A 12,478-nucleotide genomic window follows, 5' to 3' on the forward strand; every position below is an offset into this window, starting at 1 on the left:
GAAAGACAACAGGGATGCCATAGTGGAAGGGGGAAAAGGAAGAAATGCATCAAATCAGAACAACTACATATTTACTAAGGAGTCAAACTGTTTTGGTTTTCCACTCCTACCTATCCTTTTAACATGCTTTTTTCCTGGGTTGCATCTTTCATAATTTTTTGTGTGTTTGCTTTCTCCGTTATTTACTTATTTATTCTGCTAGTACTTTAGGCTCTACAAAACCCGTGCTGTTGAGCCCAGCAGTGTCAAAACTCACACAGGGAACCTGAACTGCTATTTTAGAGCAGGCCATATTCAACAAAAATCGTTAAAGGAGAGGCAGATAAAGCCCTATTGGTATTCACAACCATGTTACATTAATGTTACTGTGTCTTCTGCACCTCTAAAGCCTGCTACCATTTGTGTCTACAAGCAGCTATATTGACACAGAGCCAGAGAGCCCAACAGTGCTGCTAAACCCTGGGAGGGGGGGAAAAAAAAGGGAAAAAAAAAAAAGAAAAAAGACTGAGCATGTCTTCTTGTAACAGTTACAAAGAAACCTGAAAGTTGCAAGATTTCTCTGCTTTTCGTTAACATAATGAAGGAAAAGCAGTATTTCCTTGTTTGAATTGGATATGCTGCTTTCTTAATCTGAACTCCAAATCTCTATGGCACAGAGCACAAGCACTGACCACATCCCACTGCAGTAATGGCAAAAAGTTGCCAATTCTTGCTCTTCCAGAGGGGGAAGAAAAAAAAAAAAAAAAAGCGTGGCCTAAAAATGGCCAGTCATTGCTACAGGTTATGACTGTAAAACAACGGGAGCGCAGCACATGTCAGCGTCCAAGCCCCGCCACTCACGTATTTGCATCCTTTCCAGTCACGCTTCCTCATTTCACGGCCGTCCCGCTACAAACAGCCTTTGTGTCCGTTCGGCATCTCTGCCACGCTGAGCTTGTGCTCATATCAAAGAAAAACATTCTGAGAGGAAGGAGGGTTTAGCTGACGGGTTATTCACCTCTGGGGCTCAGGAAAGCCTACAGCCAGATTCTGTCTCCCACACACAGGTTTTCCTGCATGCTTTGCGCAAGCCTCTTAAGCCAAGGCACTGGAAAAACACTTTGGAAACCCCCAAAGGATGGGCTTGTGCACCTCGAATGGAGCTCGAGCAGAATTCAAAGGCCTAGTGTGTGTCCCATGTGCCTCCTACCCAGCGCCCGTCATGCCTGGAAGCCCACAGGCACTCGTGCTTCCCCCATTAACTTCCACTCAACGCACACCGAGAAGACAGGAGGAGTGACCACAGGGCACGGCCGCAGACCCACCACTGCCTGCTGCTGGGAGCAGAAAGGCCCCTTCCCTTTCTCCTCCTCCCCGCAAACTGGCAGGCCTCTTCCCCTGCTCTGCCCTCGCCCTCCACAGGCTCTCCCTGCCCTCGCACTGCCCAGCTGCTCCACAAGGCACCAACCCACTAAAGCAGCAGAAGAAACACTGAGATATTTTGTCCTTCTGGGTTGGTTTTCCACTCCTTTTGCACAGGGAGGCAGCTGGAAGAGGGTGTGAGGAGTGCTGGCCAAAGGGAAGCTGCGGGAGAAGGAAGGGGGAAAATGGAAACTCCTTGTCAGCGGCAAGCCGTAACACTGATCAACACATGCTGTGGAGCCATACCTGGAACTTCAGGGAAAATACAGCAGCAACTTCAATCGCTTTCACTAAGAACAACAGCAAAAAACACCACACACCACATACAAAACAAAAAACCCCATGTAAACAGTTCCACCAAATGGGATAAAGGCCAGGAGTTCACTGTGTGCCACCTGTGCTTCACAGATGCCACATAAGCCTCTCAGCCCCACAGTCCTCCCCTCCCTGAGGGACATCAGAGTCACACACACACACACACACACAAAAAGAGTGGCACTTTTTGATATTGTACCATTTTACAGAATAGCACCCAAGATTAACTCAGTTGGAGAAAAATACTCTGGTTTATCAGGTCAGGACATGCCCTGGAAGGAAGATGAAGTGGTTTCCACTATCAAACTGCTTCTGGATTTTAATCCAGCGATGGTTAAATGTTAAAATATAGAAAGTTACCTGAGGGAAGGAACAAAGCCCTTGAGACAAGTACTTCTTCACTGCCTGTCTGGACTAAATGTAAAACTGGCACCCCAGCAGCTTTACATCCACTTCACAATCAACCACTGTGACAGCCAACCCACATTTGGTAGGAAACAAGTCTCAGATGAAATCCTCACATTATGTTGGGCCACAGGAAGTTAAAAGAGTTCAAGTTGAAGCCATGCTTTAGTGTGATATTACTCAGTTTGTTACTTGTTCCACCCGGTTGCCCATAAGACAGCAAAGGTTAGAAGTCAATGAACAGTAGCATCCTGTTTTCGATTTTTTTTTTTAAATATACATAAACATTTTTAATATGTATATGTGTACATATATATATATAACACTTATTTTAACAGCTAAGTTTTTCCATTAACAAGTCTTGTTGTGTTAAGTAGTAAGAGTACAATCATTTTGAATGCAAAGTTTTACTATAATGATATACCACCACCGCTCCTCCTCCTCCTCAAAAATCACAAAACCAAGACCAAAACAGCCTACAACCCTGGTTGAGATGACTATATACATTAATTACTAACCCTCAGACTGAAAGCGTTCAAACATGAATTTGGCAACAGCTTTCCCAGTGCATCTCATTTATAAGCTTTGACAAGACAAGTTCCGTAGGTGAGAGATTTGTTGAAATTTTACTCTTCTAACGTTCCTTCCAGCTGACAACATGGCTACACAAATGAATTCTCTCTCACATTTATCGGATGTACTTCACTTTTAAAGGAGAAAGATATTGGGAAATAAATCAATAGGAGCATCAGCTGGCTTCCTCAGGGCATTCCCAGCTGCTCTTCAGAATTTCCTATGGAGATGGCAGAAGCGTGTCATGTACACTTGATGATATATGGCAGAGAAGCAACACAAACTCGAAAAGCCAACCTCCTTTCCTTTCTGTGTGCCAAACACAGGGCAACAAATACAAGTCCCTCAAACAGAAGTATTACTGCTAAAATATTTTCACTCATCTTGAATAAGATCTCCATAAAATCTTTTATTCTATGTATACATATTTCTATAGATCACATCTCACTAGTAATATAACCTTTTTCCTAATATTACCAATAATACATCATAAAAATTTAGTAAACCATATACATATTAAGATTCTATACCATTAATTTACCATTATTAGAATTGCTGGAGTCTCACAGTTGAAATACTTCAAAACATTAACGTATACAAAATCCTCTATTGCCATAAAGTATCACCCAATCCCAGATACATACCTGAACGGACAAAAACCATGGATAAACTTGCTAAACAGAACTGACAATACTTTCCTGATCCATTCTCATTGCAAACTCCTCCTTCACATACCTTTGTCAGAATTCTGCCACTTTTAGAAAAATATTGAAATTAATATTCAACCATCATTCAAATAGCACAAGTCAGGACAGCATCCACTGCCTCCCTAGGTAATAAGCAATGCAAATCCTAATCTGAGAGTCAACCTTGGGTCTTCGATACAAAAAGAGGTAGCACAGCAAAAGTAAGGAGGAAAGATACCAAGGAAGGAAGATGAAATATTAGTACCATTTTACAAGAAAAGAATTAAGGCACAGAAAGTTGCAAGAAGGGATGAAAGCCTTCTAAACCATACCCTAAATGAAATTTTAATAAGAAAAAAAATGCTGCAGGAAATGGACAAAAGCAATTTTTAAAATATTCATCTCCTACTTTCGAAGAGTTCTTCCTAGCATATGTCATCTATCAAAACAGATTTAGTGCAACAGGGGAAAATGTCATCCAGCTAAGCTAGTTATCTCTACCTGTAGCATCCTATGGATTAATTCTGTGCTACAGAGTATAAAATACTTAAAAAAAAAAAAATCCCTGTCACAGTGAGCATTACTACACGTTTTTGTGTAGGAAGTTCAGGGGGGAGTGGCAGGGGGTTGTGGTGGTGTCCTCCAGTGAGGAAGTCTCACTCCTTTCCTACTGCATTCTCATATAAAAATAACAGCTGAAGTAAATGATTTTCATCCATACAAAATTCAGTGCATTGCCTATAGGCACTCAGCATTACAGGATCAGCAAATTATGGAAAAGAAATGTTGCAACCAAAGTTTACTTTAAAAGAAAACTTGTTTTTTTCCAAAGTACTATGCTATTCTAGAGGTTACACCTTTTCCCTCCCTCCACTGTTCAGCAAATTCTTCCTAGTAAAGCATATTTCAAGCCTCATTAACAGTAACATTTCTGACCATGGGTTTTTTTGCTATTAGTCTATATTAACTTTAGAAAAATTACAGAAGGTTCCTTTTGTTTTCTGAAGTGGCTTCAAACGCGGCAGGGGTCTCAAAGATTTGCTACTTAATCTCACTTTTCCAGGCACTGAAAAGAATAAGGACCAAAAAGCTGACAGGATATATCTGGGTAAATTACACACACTCCCACCACACACTACTTCAAAACACAGCAGAATCTGGCCATGGAAACATGCATCAGTACTTCATTCAATAGCATTAAAACATCATTCATTTTAAAAAGGGAAGGAGAAAAGACAGAGCTCAATGATAACAATTAGTATACAAGGCTGCATGATCTTACCACAGTTGCAGTCAACACAGGTATCTAAATACTGCACATTAATATGCAGGAAGATCCAATTTCTAATATAATTTGTCCTTTTGCCTAGAGATTCAAAGCTTCACTTAAACATAAATGAAGAGCAATGACTTCTGGTGAACCTTCCCTAATTTGTAGCCAGTTAATTTCCTCCTCCTGGTGAAAGTCCGTTGTATGCCTGTGTGCCACACATCCTGCTTCGGGCTATCACTGAGATGGGAAAACTGTGGTTCCTTTCTTCCTATTACAGAGTTTAAAACCAGGAAATACATCTGTTATGCATTTTTTGAAGAGTAAAACAAATGTTAAAGACATTGGCAGAATACTGGAAGACAATTCCCAAGACTATAATCACATGCTTGAGGAAAGAAACATTTAAAATATATTAACAGATACAATGCCTTCGAATTTATCAGGAAGCACTGCTAGAAGTAACACCACAGACAGCTGGAACAGCAGTCAAAAAAAAAAAATCAAAAATTCAGCATGTGGAGAAAGGAGACACCAGGAAAATGCAATTCCATCTACATTTTTTGTTACAGACTGCATACAGGAATACTGTAGTCCTAAGGGAGACCTGACCCCATTCTTCCTCTTCCATCCTTCCCTTGGGGGAATGGAGATTTCCTCGTTATCACACAATCCTAACAAAAGGTCTTTAAAGGCCTTGCAATTCAAAAATAGCTTTTAAAAACTATCCTGAAATCAAGCTATAAGCCTGATATGCACTTCTTCATAGCTACTCATGCGAAAAATAGCAGCAGCTCTTCACAAGCCCATTGAGAAAAAATGGAACAATTTGGAATTTAAGCCCCGCAGCCTCAGCGCAGGAAGCTTGGCAAGAGAAGGCAGAGCGGTGATTCACACTTCAGCTTCTGGCATCCTGATACAGAGCCTCTCACTGGGAAGACTCCCAAAGCATTTTACAAGCAAACTATCAGTACAAATCTCATTCATCACTGAAACACAGCCCTTTGCAGCAAGAGTCAGAAGCTTCTCAACACAGGGGAGCCACTCGGAGAAGGTCAGGACAAGAAGCAAGATGACTACAACATCATGCAAGTGATACTCAAAGGAGAAATCAGGGGAGCAGCACTCCTCTTCTCACGATGGTACTGATCCCATCAAACACGCTGATTTTGGCAGACTAACCACTGCTGGCAGCTTCAAGCAATGTTTTATTGCCAAGTGGTCATAAGCATGAGTGGAGAGGCTGTATATGGAGCCCACCCCAGCACCATAATGGGTTTTGGAGTTAGTTGTGACCACATGGAACAGCCTCCTGCTGAACCAGCCACACCACTCAAGAGACCAGGGTACACACCTCTCTAAAGGATCAATTACTCCAACTGTACTTAACTTTACACACTATGATACAGCTTCTATAAGGGAAGATATTGTGGTTTAACCACGATAGCCACTCACTTGGTCCCCTCTTCCCACTCCCAAATACGGGAGAGAATCAAAAGGGAAGGGAGAAACTTGTGGATTGAGACAAACAGTTTAATAAAATAACAAAACAACATTAATATACTACTAGTAATAATAATATATATAAAATGGAAGTAGAATATAAAATAAAAGATACTCAATGCAATCCCTCATGAACTCTGTCTGCACTGAGCAGCCAGTCCCAGGAAGCAGCAGCTGGTCCCAAACAGTCGATCCCAGAGAGAAGAGAGAGAAAAAGGCAGAAAGGCCCAAAGACCTTTGCAAAACAGCAGGATGGTGAAAGGCTGAACTAATGAAACTCCCAAACAGAACTCCCCCAAAACAGAGCAGAACCAGAACAGGTCCCTGTTCGTCCCGGCTCCCCCCTAGCTGGAAGATCCTGGCTCTCCTTAAATATGAAGCATGACACTAACGGCATGGAATATTCTTATTCATCAATCTGGATGTCAGTCAAGGTCTGCCCCATCTACACTCCCCTTTCCAGCTGCCTCGCACCTGCGGGCAGAGCAATCAGAACGTCCTTGGCTCCCAGATAACAACAAAAACTTTAACTCTGTCCCAGGGTGTTATCTTCTTCTTCTCAAACTAAATCCAAATGATGACCATGCTAGCTACGAAAAAGAAAGGCTTCTAACTGCACAAAGAAAATTAACCCACTTTCAGTCAAACCAGCACAGAAAGCCAAACACTTATTCTTGCATGCTATAAAATCGGCTTCCTGATACACAAATAGCCAAAGCAATTTATCCCCTACATACAGTTACAACACATACTTCAAAATTAAAAAGTAAGCTAAATGGTTGCAGAGAACCCTCCCAATGGCATACATCACACAGGACCACAGACCTGTTTAGGCTGCAAGGGACCTTCAGGGGTCAGGTTCAGCCTCCTGCTCAAAGCAGGGCCAGCCATGGGATCAGTTTGCTCAGGTCTTTATCTTGTTGGTTCTTGAAAACCTTAAAGAGTAGAGATGGCACAGTCTCCCAGGGCTTGCAGAGGCTGAGCTCCCAAGTAATCTGTCACTATCCTTGGGCACTGATAAGATTTCTTGTCCTCCATGAACCCCTTCACTAATTACAGAGGCCTGTGAGGTCACACTGGTGAAAATGGAGGCACAGGATGCACAAGTATTTCAGCCTTACCTGTGCCCACTGCCACTAATTCACCCACCCCACTCAGCAGCATGCCCAACATTTTCCTCATTCAGACTTTTCCTACTAGTGGAAGTGGAAGGAACTTCTTGTGGCCCTTAGCACCACTTGAACGCATCAACAGCAGTTGAGCTTTTGTAACATCAGTCCTGCACACTTGGACAATGTTTCCAAATTCCTATTTTGCTACTTCCCCCTCCTCCTGTCTATGGCCTTTTTGCATTGGAGCTCCGTCACACGTTTCCTGCCTAGCCAATCTGGTCTCCCAATATATCTGCGTGTTTTCCTGAGTAAGGACTACTCCTGCACTCAGAAGAGATTGTCCTTCAAGACCTGCCCAGCTTTCATGAGCTCTTTTCCTGTTTAGAGCTTCAATGTTATATGGTACCAGTTACCTGAATAAATTGAATCCTGCTTGCCTGAAGTCCAGGGCCTGTCACCCTGCTGCTTGCATTTCTCACTCCCCTAAGGATCTTGAACTCCTCTATTTCATGGTGGCTACAGCCAAGTCTGCCATTATGACTCTCCCGATCACTTTTGCCTTCTTTGCAAACAGCAGATGCAATCACGTGTCGCACCTGTTCGACCCCTCCAAGGCCTGTATCATGAAGTTAATCCTGATACTCTCAAGAAATGTCCTGGGTAATTTGCATCCAACCATGTCACTCTTCCAGCAGATGTCAAAGACCTTCAAGTCACCCATAAGAACCACAGGCTGCGAGCCAGGGACTTCCTCAAATAGACTAAAGACTTCATCTGCTTCCTCATCATTATCAAGTGATCTGTAACAAAATCCCATCGTGCTATCATCCCTTTACTCACCTATCCCAGATCATGACCCACAAGCTCTCTACCTGCCTGTCACCTGTCCCATAGAAGTGCTCCATGCATTCAAACTGCTCCCTCACTTGAAAACTCTCCCAATCCTCACTTTCCCTTCCTATCTGTCCTGAAGAACCCACATGTGTCCACCACAGCACCCCAGTCCTGCATGCTGTCCCATCACGTTGCACTTACTCCAGCAGAGTCATGGCCAGTACCGCACATGCATTATAAGCTCCTGCTCGTGTCCCAGGCTGTATGTGTTTCTGTACATGCACTGGAGGTGACGCCCTCCTTTTTTAGATGAACACACTGGGCTGGCCAGCTTGTTGGACGCTATGCTTTTGCCTCATGTTGTCAGGTGGGAATACAACACTGGCTGACCACAAGAGCCCTGTTGTCATTCAGACAGGGCACTGAACACTCCCTGCCCCAAAGAGCTGGCAAAACAGGCAAGGAAGGGGAGAAGCCTGATCACCTCTGCTCCGTAAGGGAACACTGAAGCATGAGAGATGAAGACAAACAGGAAGTTTATAGCAGCAAAACCAGATCTCCCGACACGAGCCCGGTGCTTTAACCACAAAACTGTTCTTTCTCCCTCTGATATAACTGTCTAGCAATTTGTGACCACACACAGTGGTTTTGAGAGGACTGAGGAGCATTTACAGTCCCACTTTCTAAATGAGCTTTGCTCTACCTGCTTTAGCCCCCTCTGGCTACCCTATTTAACATTCAGCCCATGTCTGGCTGTGGTCTTTGGTGACTAAGTGGCAGAGTAGCCACATTGTACATCATATACTTTGGGCCTCCAGCTTTGGTCCTGTGAAGCACTCCACACGGGGGATGCTCTGACTGATCATTGTAGAGTGAGAGGTGTTTCAATGTGGGAAACCCACAGCACTTAAGGAAGATGAGCTACCAACTCACAGGCACACCGCCTACTGCAGCAGCTTGTATTCTTCACTTTAAGAGTTTTTGACATACACTCACTTAAACAGCTGCAGTGGTTTAAGGCTTTAATATTTCTCCCACCCTCCTCTTCCTTTCTTTCCTGTTACCATTTGCCAGACCAGCAAGCCAAGCTCTGGAAGCAGCTGTACATGTGCTTCATCACCAACAGCTGCTGTTCAAGCTAAAAACACTGGACAACGCACTGAAGTGGTTCAGATGCTTTCACAAGCCCTGGTCTCTCTGCAGTGACCCTGGGAGAGGGTTGTAACAACCAGCAACACCTATAGCAGTTTCTAAGTCTGCGTTAGTTGGTTGACATTCCCAGGTGTGATACCATCACCCAAGCCACTGCCTCAAGTTGAGGCAGGAGGAATGTGGTGACAACTTCAGTGAAGAGAAATGCAGCAAAATGTGATGTTTAACTGTTGATTCTCTTCACAACTCCTACTGCATACAATCAATAACCATTTAGGAAGTCCCTTCCACTAGTTAATTTAAAAAAAAAAAAAAATCAACTCTGCAATACCTTTCCCACTTAAAGAGTGTGTGTTGACATTGCCATCTTGTTAAGCACATTTAAAACACATTCTTTCAGTAGCTCCCAGTGTCTAGAGTATACCGAAAAAATCACTTCTCACTATTTGAATTTAACACGGGAATGCACTAAACCAATATTCACTCTGCTACAACAACTAAATACATATAATCACTTGTTGGAAAAAAATGCTTGGCTGAGTAGCACTAATACTGAAATGTATTTATCGTATATTGATCCCTGTTTGATGTCACTGCAGAGCAGAGGTAAGTTCTTGTGAGTTCCTGTAGCACAGAGGCTTTTCATTTTGGGGGTGTTGTAGCATTTGTTTGGGTTTTTTTAAACCTAAACTTGTTTACATTTCCTTAGAAGTACAGACTTGCTACCCAATTTTCTGAGTTTGTACTACTTAATGTGGGGAAAATTATGATGTAAAGAGAGGGTTGTTGTATGGCTATGTTTAACAATTAGCATTTCTCTTAATCTTAGGTATAAATTCCAAAGCAAAACACTACATTAAGTTAATACACAGAAACCCAAGTGGATGAACCAGTTGTGGATACATATCACTGAACATAGACTGACACTCCTATGCCCAGGAGAAAAACAGTGACCATGACTTCTTTTTCCCTTGCAATGGCACAACTCCTGCAGTTAAGACTCTTGCTTTGACACCACACTGCACATGTTGTGCAACAAGGCCATTCCAAGTTTGGATTGTTTTTTTCATCTTATTATAGAAGGCCTTGTGTGTCCCTCTACTAATGACACATTATTCCACAGTATTCAAATCAGCTATAACAGAATAGTATATTTTCTTCCTTACCTAAAAGCATAGCTTCCATATGAAAAGCATAGCTCTTCCTTTGCTAATGCTGCAGTATGATTTTTGTTTAAACCCAGATCAACAGAAAAGTATTTGCTATTAAAGGAAATGGACCAACAACTAACCCCTGCAGTCTAAAAGCCTCCAGCAAACAAAATAGGGTCTTACTTATCTGCTTTATGTTTACATTATAAACAACATTCACACACATAAGCTGATTCCAGGACTGCAATTACATTGGGCCATATCCATGTCCTTTTATTTTAAGGAAAGGTGAAGAAATTCAAGATCTCTGCTACTATAAGGATGACAAAGATTTTTGTCAAGTTTTAAGAGTTCCTGAGAAAGTTTCACTTGTGCAGATCATTGTGGGTGACACTTCCAAGTCTCCTTCAAATAGAAGTAAGGGCCTTTGGTGCTTTAATTTACATGACAACTTGGAGCTACAAGTGCATCAACCATTCCATGCTTTTTGTTCCATTAATTTTTCACTCTTGTCATCCTGAGCACTCACCCATTTCCACCCCAATTCCTTAGCTTCTCAAATGGAGACCAAAAAAAACCCAAAACACCACACCACACAAAAAGAACACCCACACACCACAGCCTCCCAACAAGCTAGTCTAAGAAAGAGAATCACAGAACAGATGACAACCATCCCACATACCAGAACAAATAGGATGAAAAAAAAAAATTTCGAGGTAAGCTGAAGTTGAGGGGTTAAATTAATGCTTGCTAGCCAGGTGCTGATCAGGAAGGCAAGAGGAGGAGTTTCCAGAGATTCAGCATCCCAGAATAGAAGGAAAAAAAAAAAAATCTAAACCATACACACAAAACCTACCAGGCACCACTAGTTGCTGCTTTACAGAGGAAGGGCAAAGGGAAGGAGGAATCTTTGATACTCTACTCCACCCTCAGATTTCTGGATGCTATTGTGCAGCTGCTGGATGTCACATCTGGTAGCAATACACTAACACACACCACCCAGTTTTATCTCCCCTTGTTAGTGAGCACACCCAACCCATCATGAAAATGTCAACAGAACAGCAAGAGATCTGTGTCCACATGGAAAGAAGCTGGCACAAGAGAAGTCACGCTGATAAGAACAGAGGAAACATTTGGAGAACCAAGCCCAAAAATCAACCTTCCCCCTCAATCTAAGCCACATGTGCTGCATTCATCTCATCAGTATGAAACCTTGAACCTTATTTGATTAGGGTTCCTGGCAACACTAACGATGTCCTGGCAACAATGATAAGTTCCTCCTGTCTCCAGCTTGCCAGGAAATGAGGTGCCACAGGGGTTGCTATTGTGTGGGACAGACTAAAAGCGGCAGAAGCTCCAGCTTCCATGCCAGCACTCGCTGAGCAGGAAGCCCCACCAAAGAGCATGTCAGTAGGTGCAGCATAGACTCCACTGGCCCCCAGACTAGCTCAAGGATCCAGTCGTAGCCTTCAGGGGTTTCCAGCGGTTTGGCTCTAAATACATCAAAATTTCCCTCCATTCATGGGCCACATAGGTACTCCTGGGAAAATGCAGCTCTGTCTACTGAAGGTAATGATAGCCAACAAATGAGTACTTCACGCTCCCCAGAGCAACAATGAAAAAAAAGAAACAAAACCAAGACTGGAAAACATAAGTGTCACAATAGACTGTCCTCAGAGCCTCTTATCTAGTATATTTAATTTTCAGATTCTGGGATCGCAATACTTTTTTGCACAATAACACAAAAATGCAATAGCCTTGACAGGGCATAGACTAGCCTACATGTTACAACCTCATATATTCTCAAGTCAACGGGAGAAGTGCTCACAGACATTTATTACTTGTATTTCTAGCTTTTCTGGAAATACAAGCAAAAATGCCTAGCTCAATTTTTAATTATTTTAGTATCTCTACAGTATTTTATTTTGTCGAGACAACTGATGGCAGCAAGGAGGAAGTTTTCTGCCTATCTCTATCTCAAGTTAGGTCTGTACTTCAAAAAATGACCAATAAAATTACTTAAAACAAGAATGTGCCTTTATCAAAATTAAGTGCCATATGTTTTATTTCTCACTA

The sequence above is a fragment of the Caloenas nicobarica genome, chromosome 2 (genome assembly GCF_036013445.1).
Source record: "Caloenas nicobarica isolate bCalNic1 chromosome 2, bCalNic1.hap1, whole genome shotgun sequence".
In the NCBI taxonomy this organism is placed as follows: Eukaryota; Metazoa; Chordata; class Aves; order Columbiformes; family Columbidae; genus Caloenas; species Caloenas nicobarica.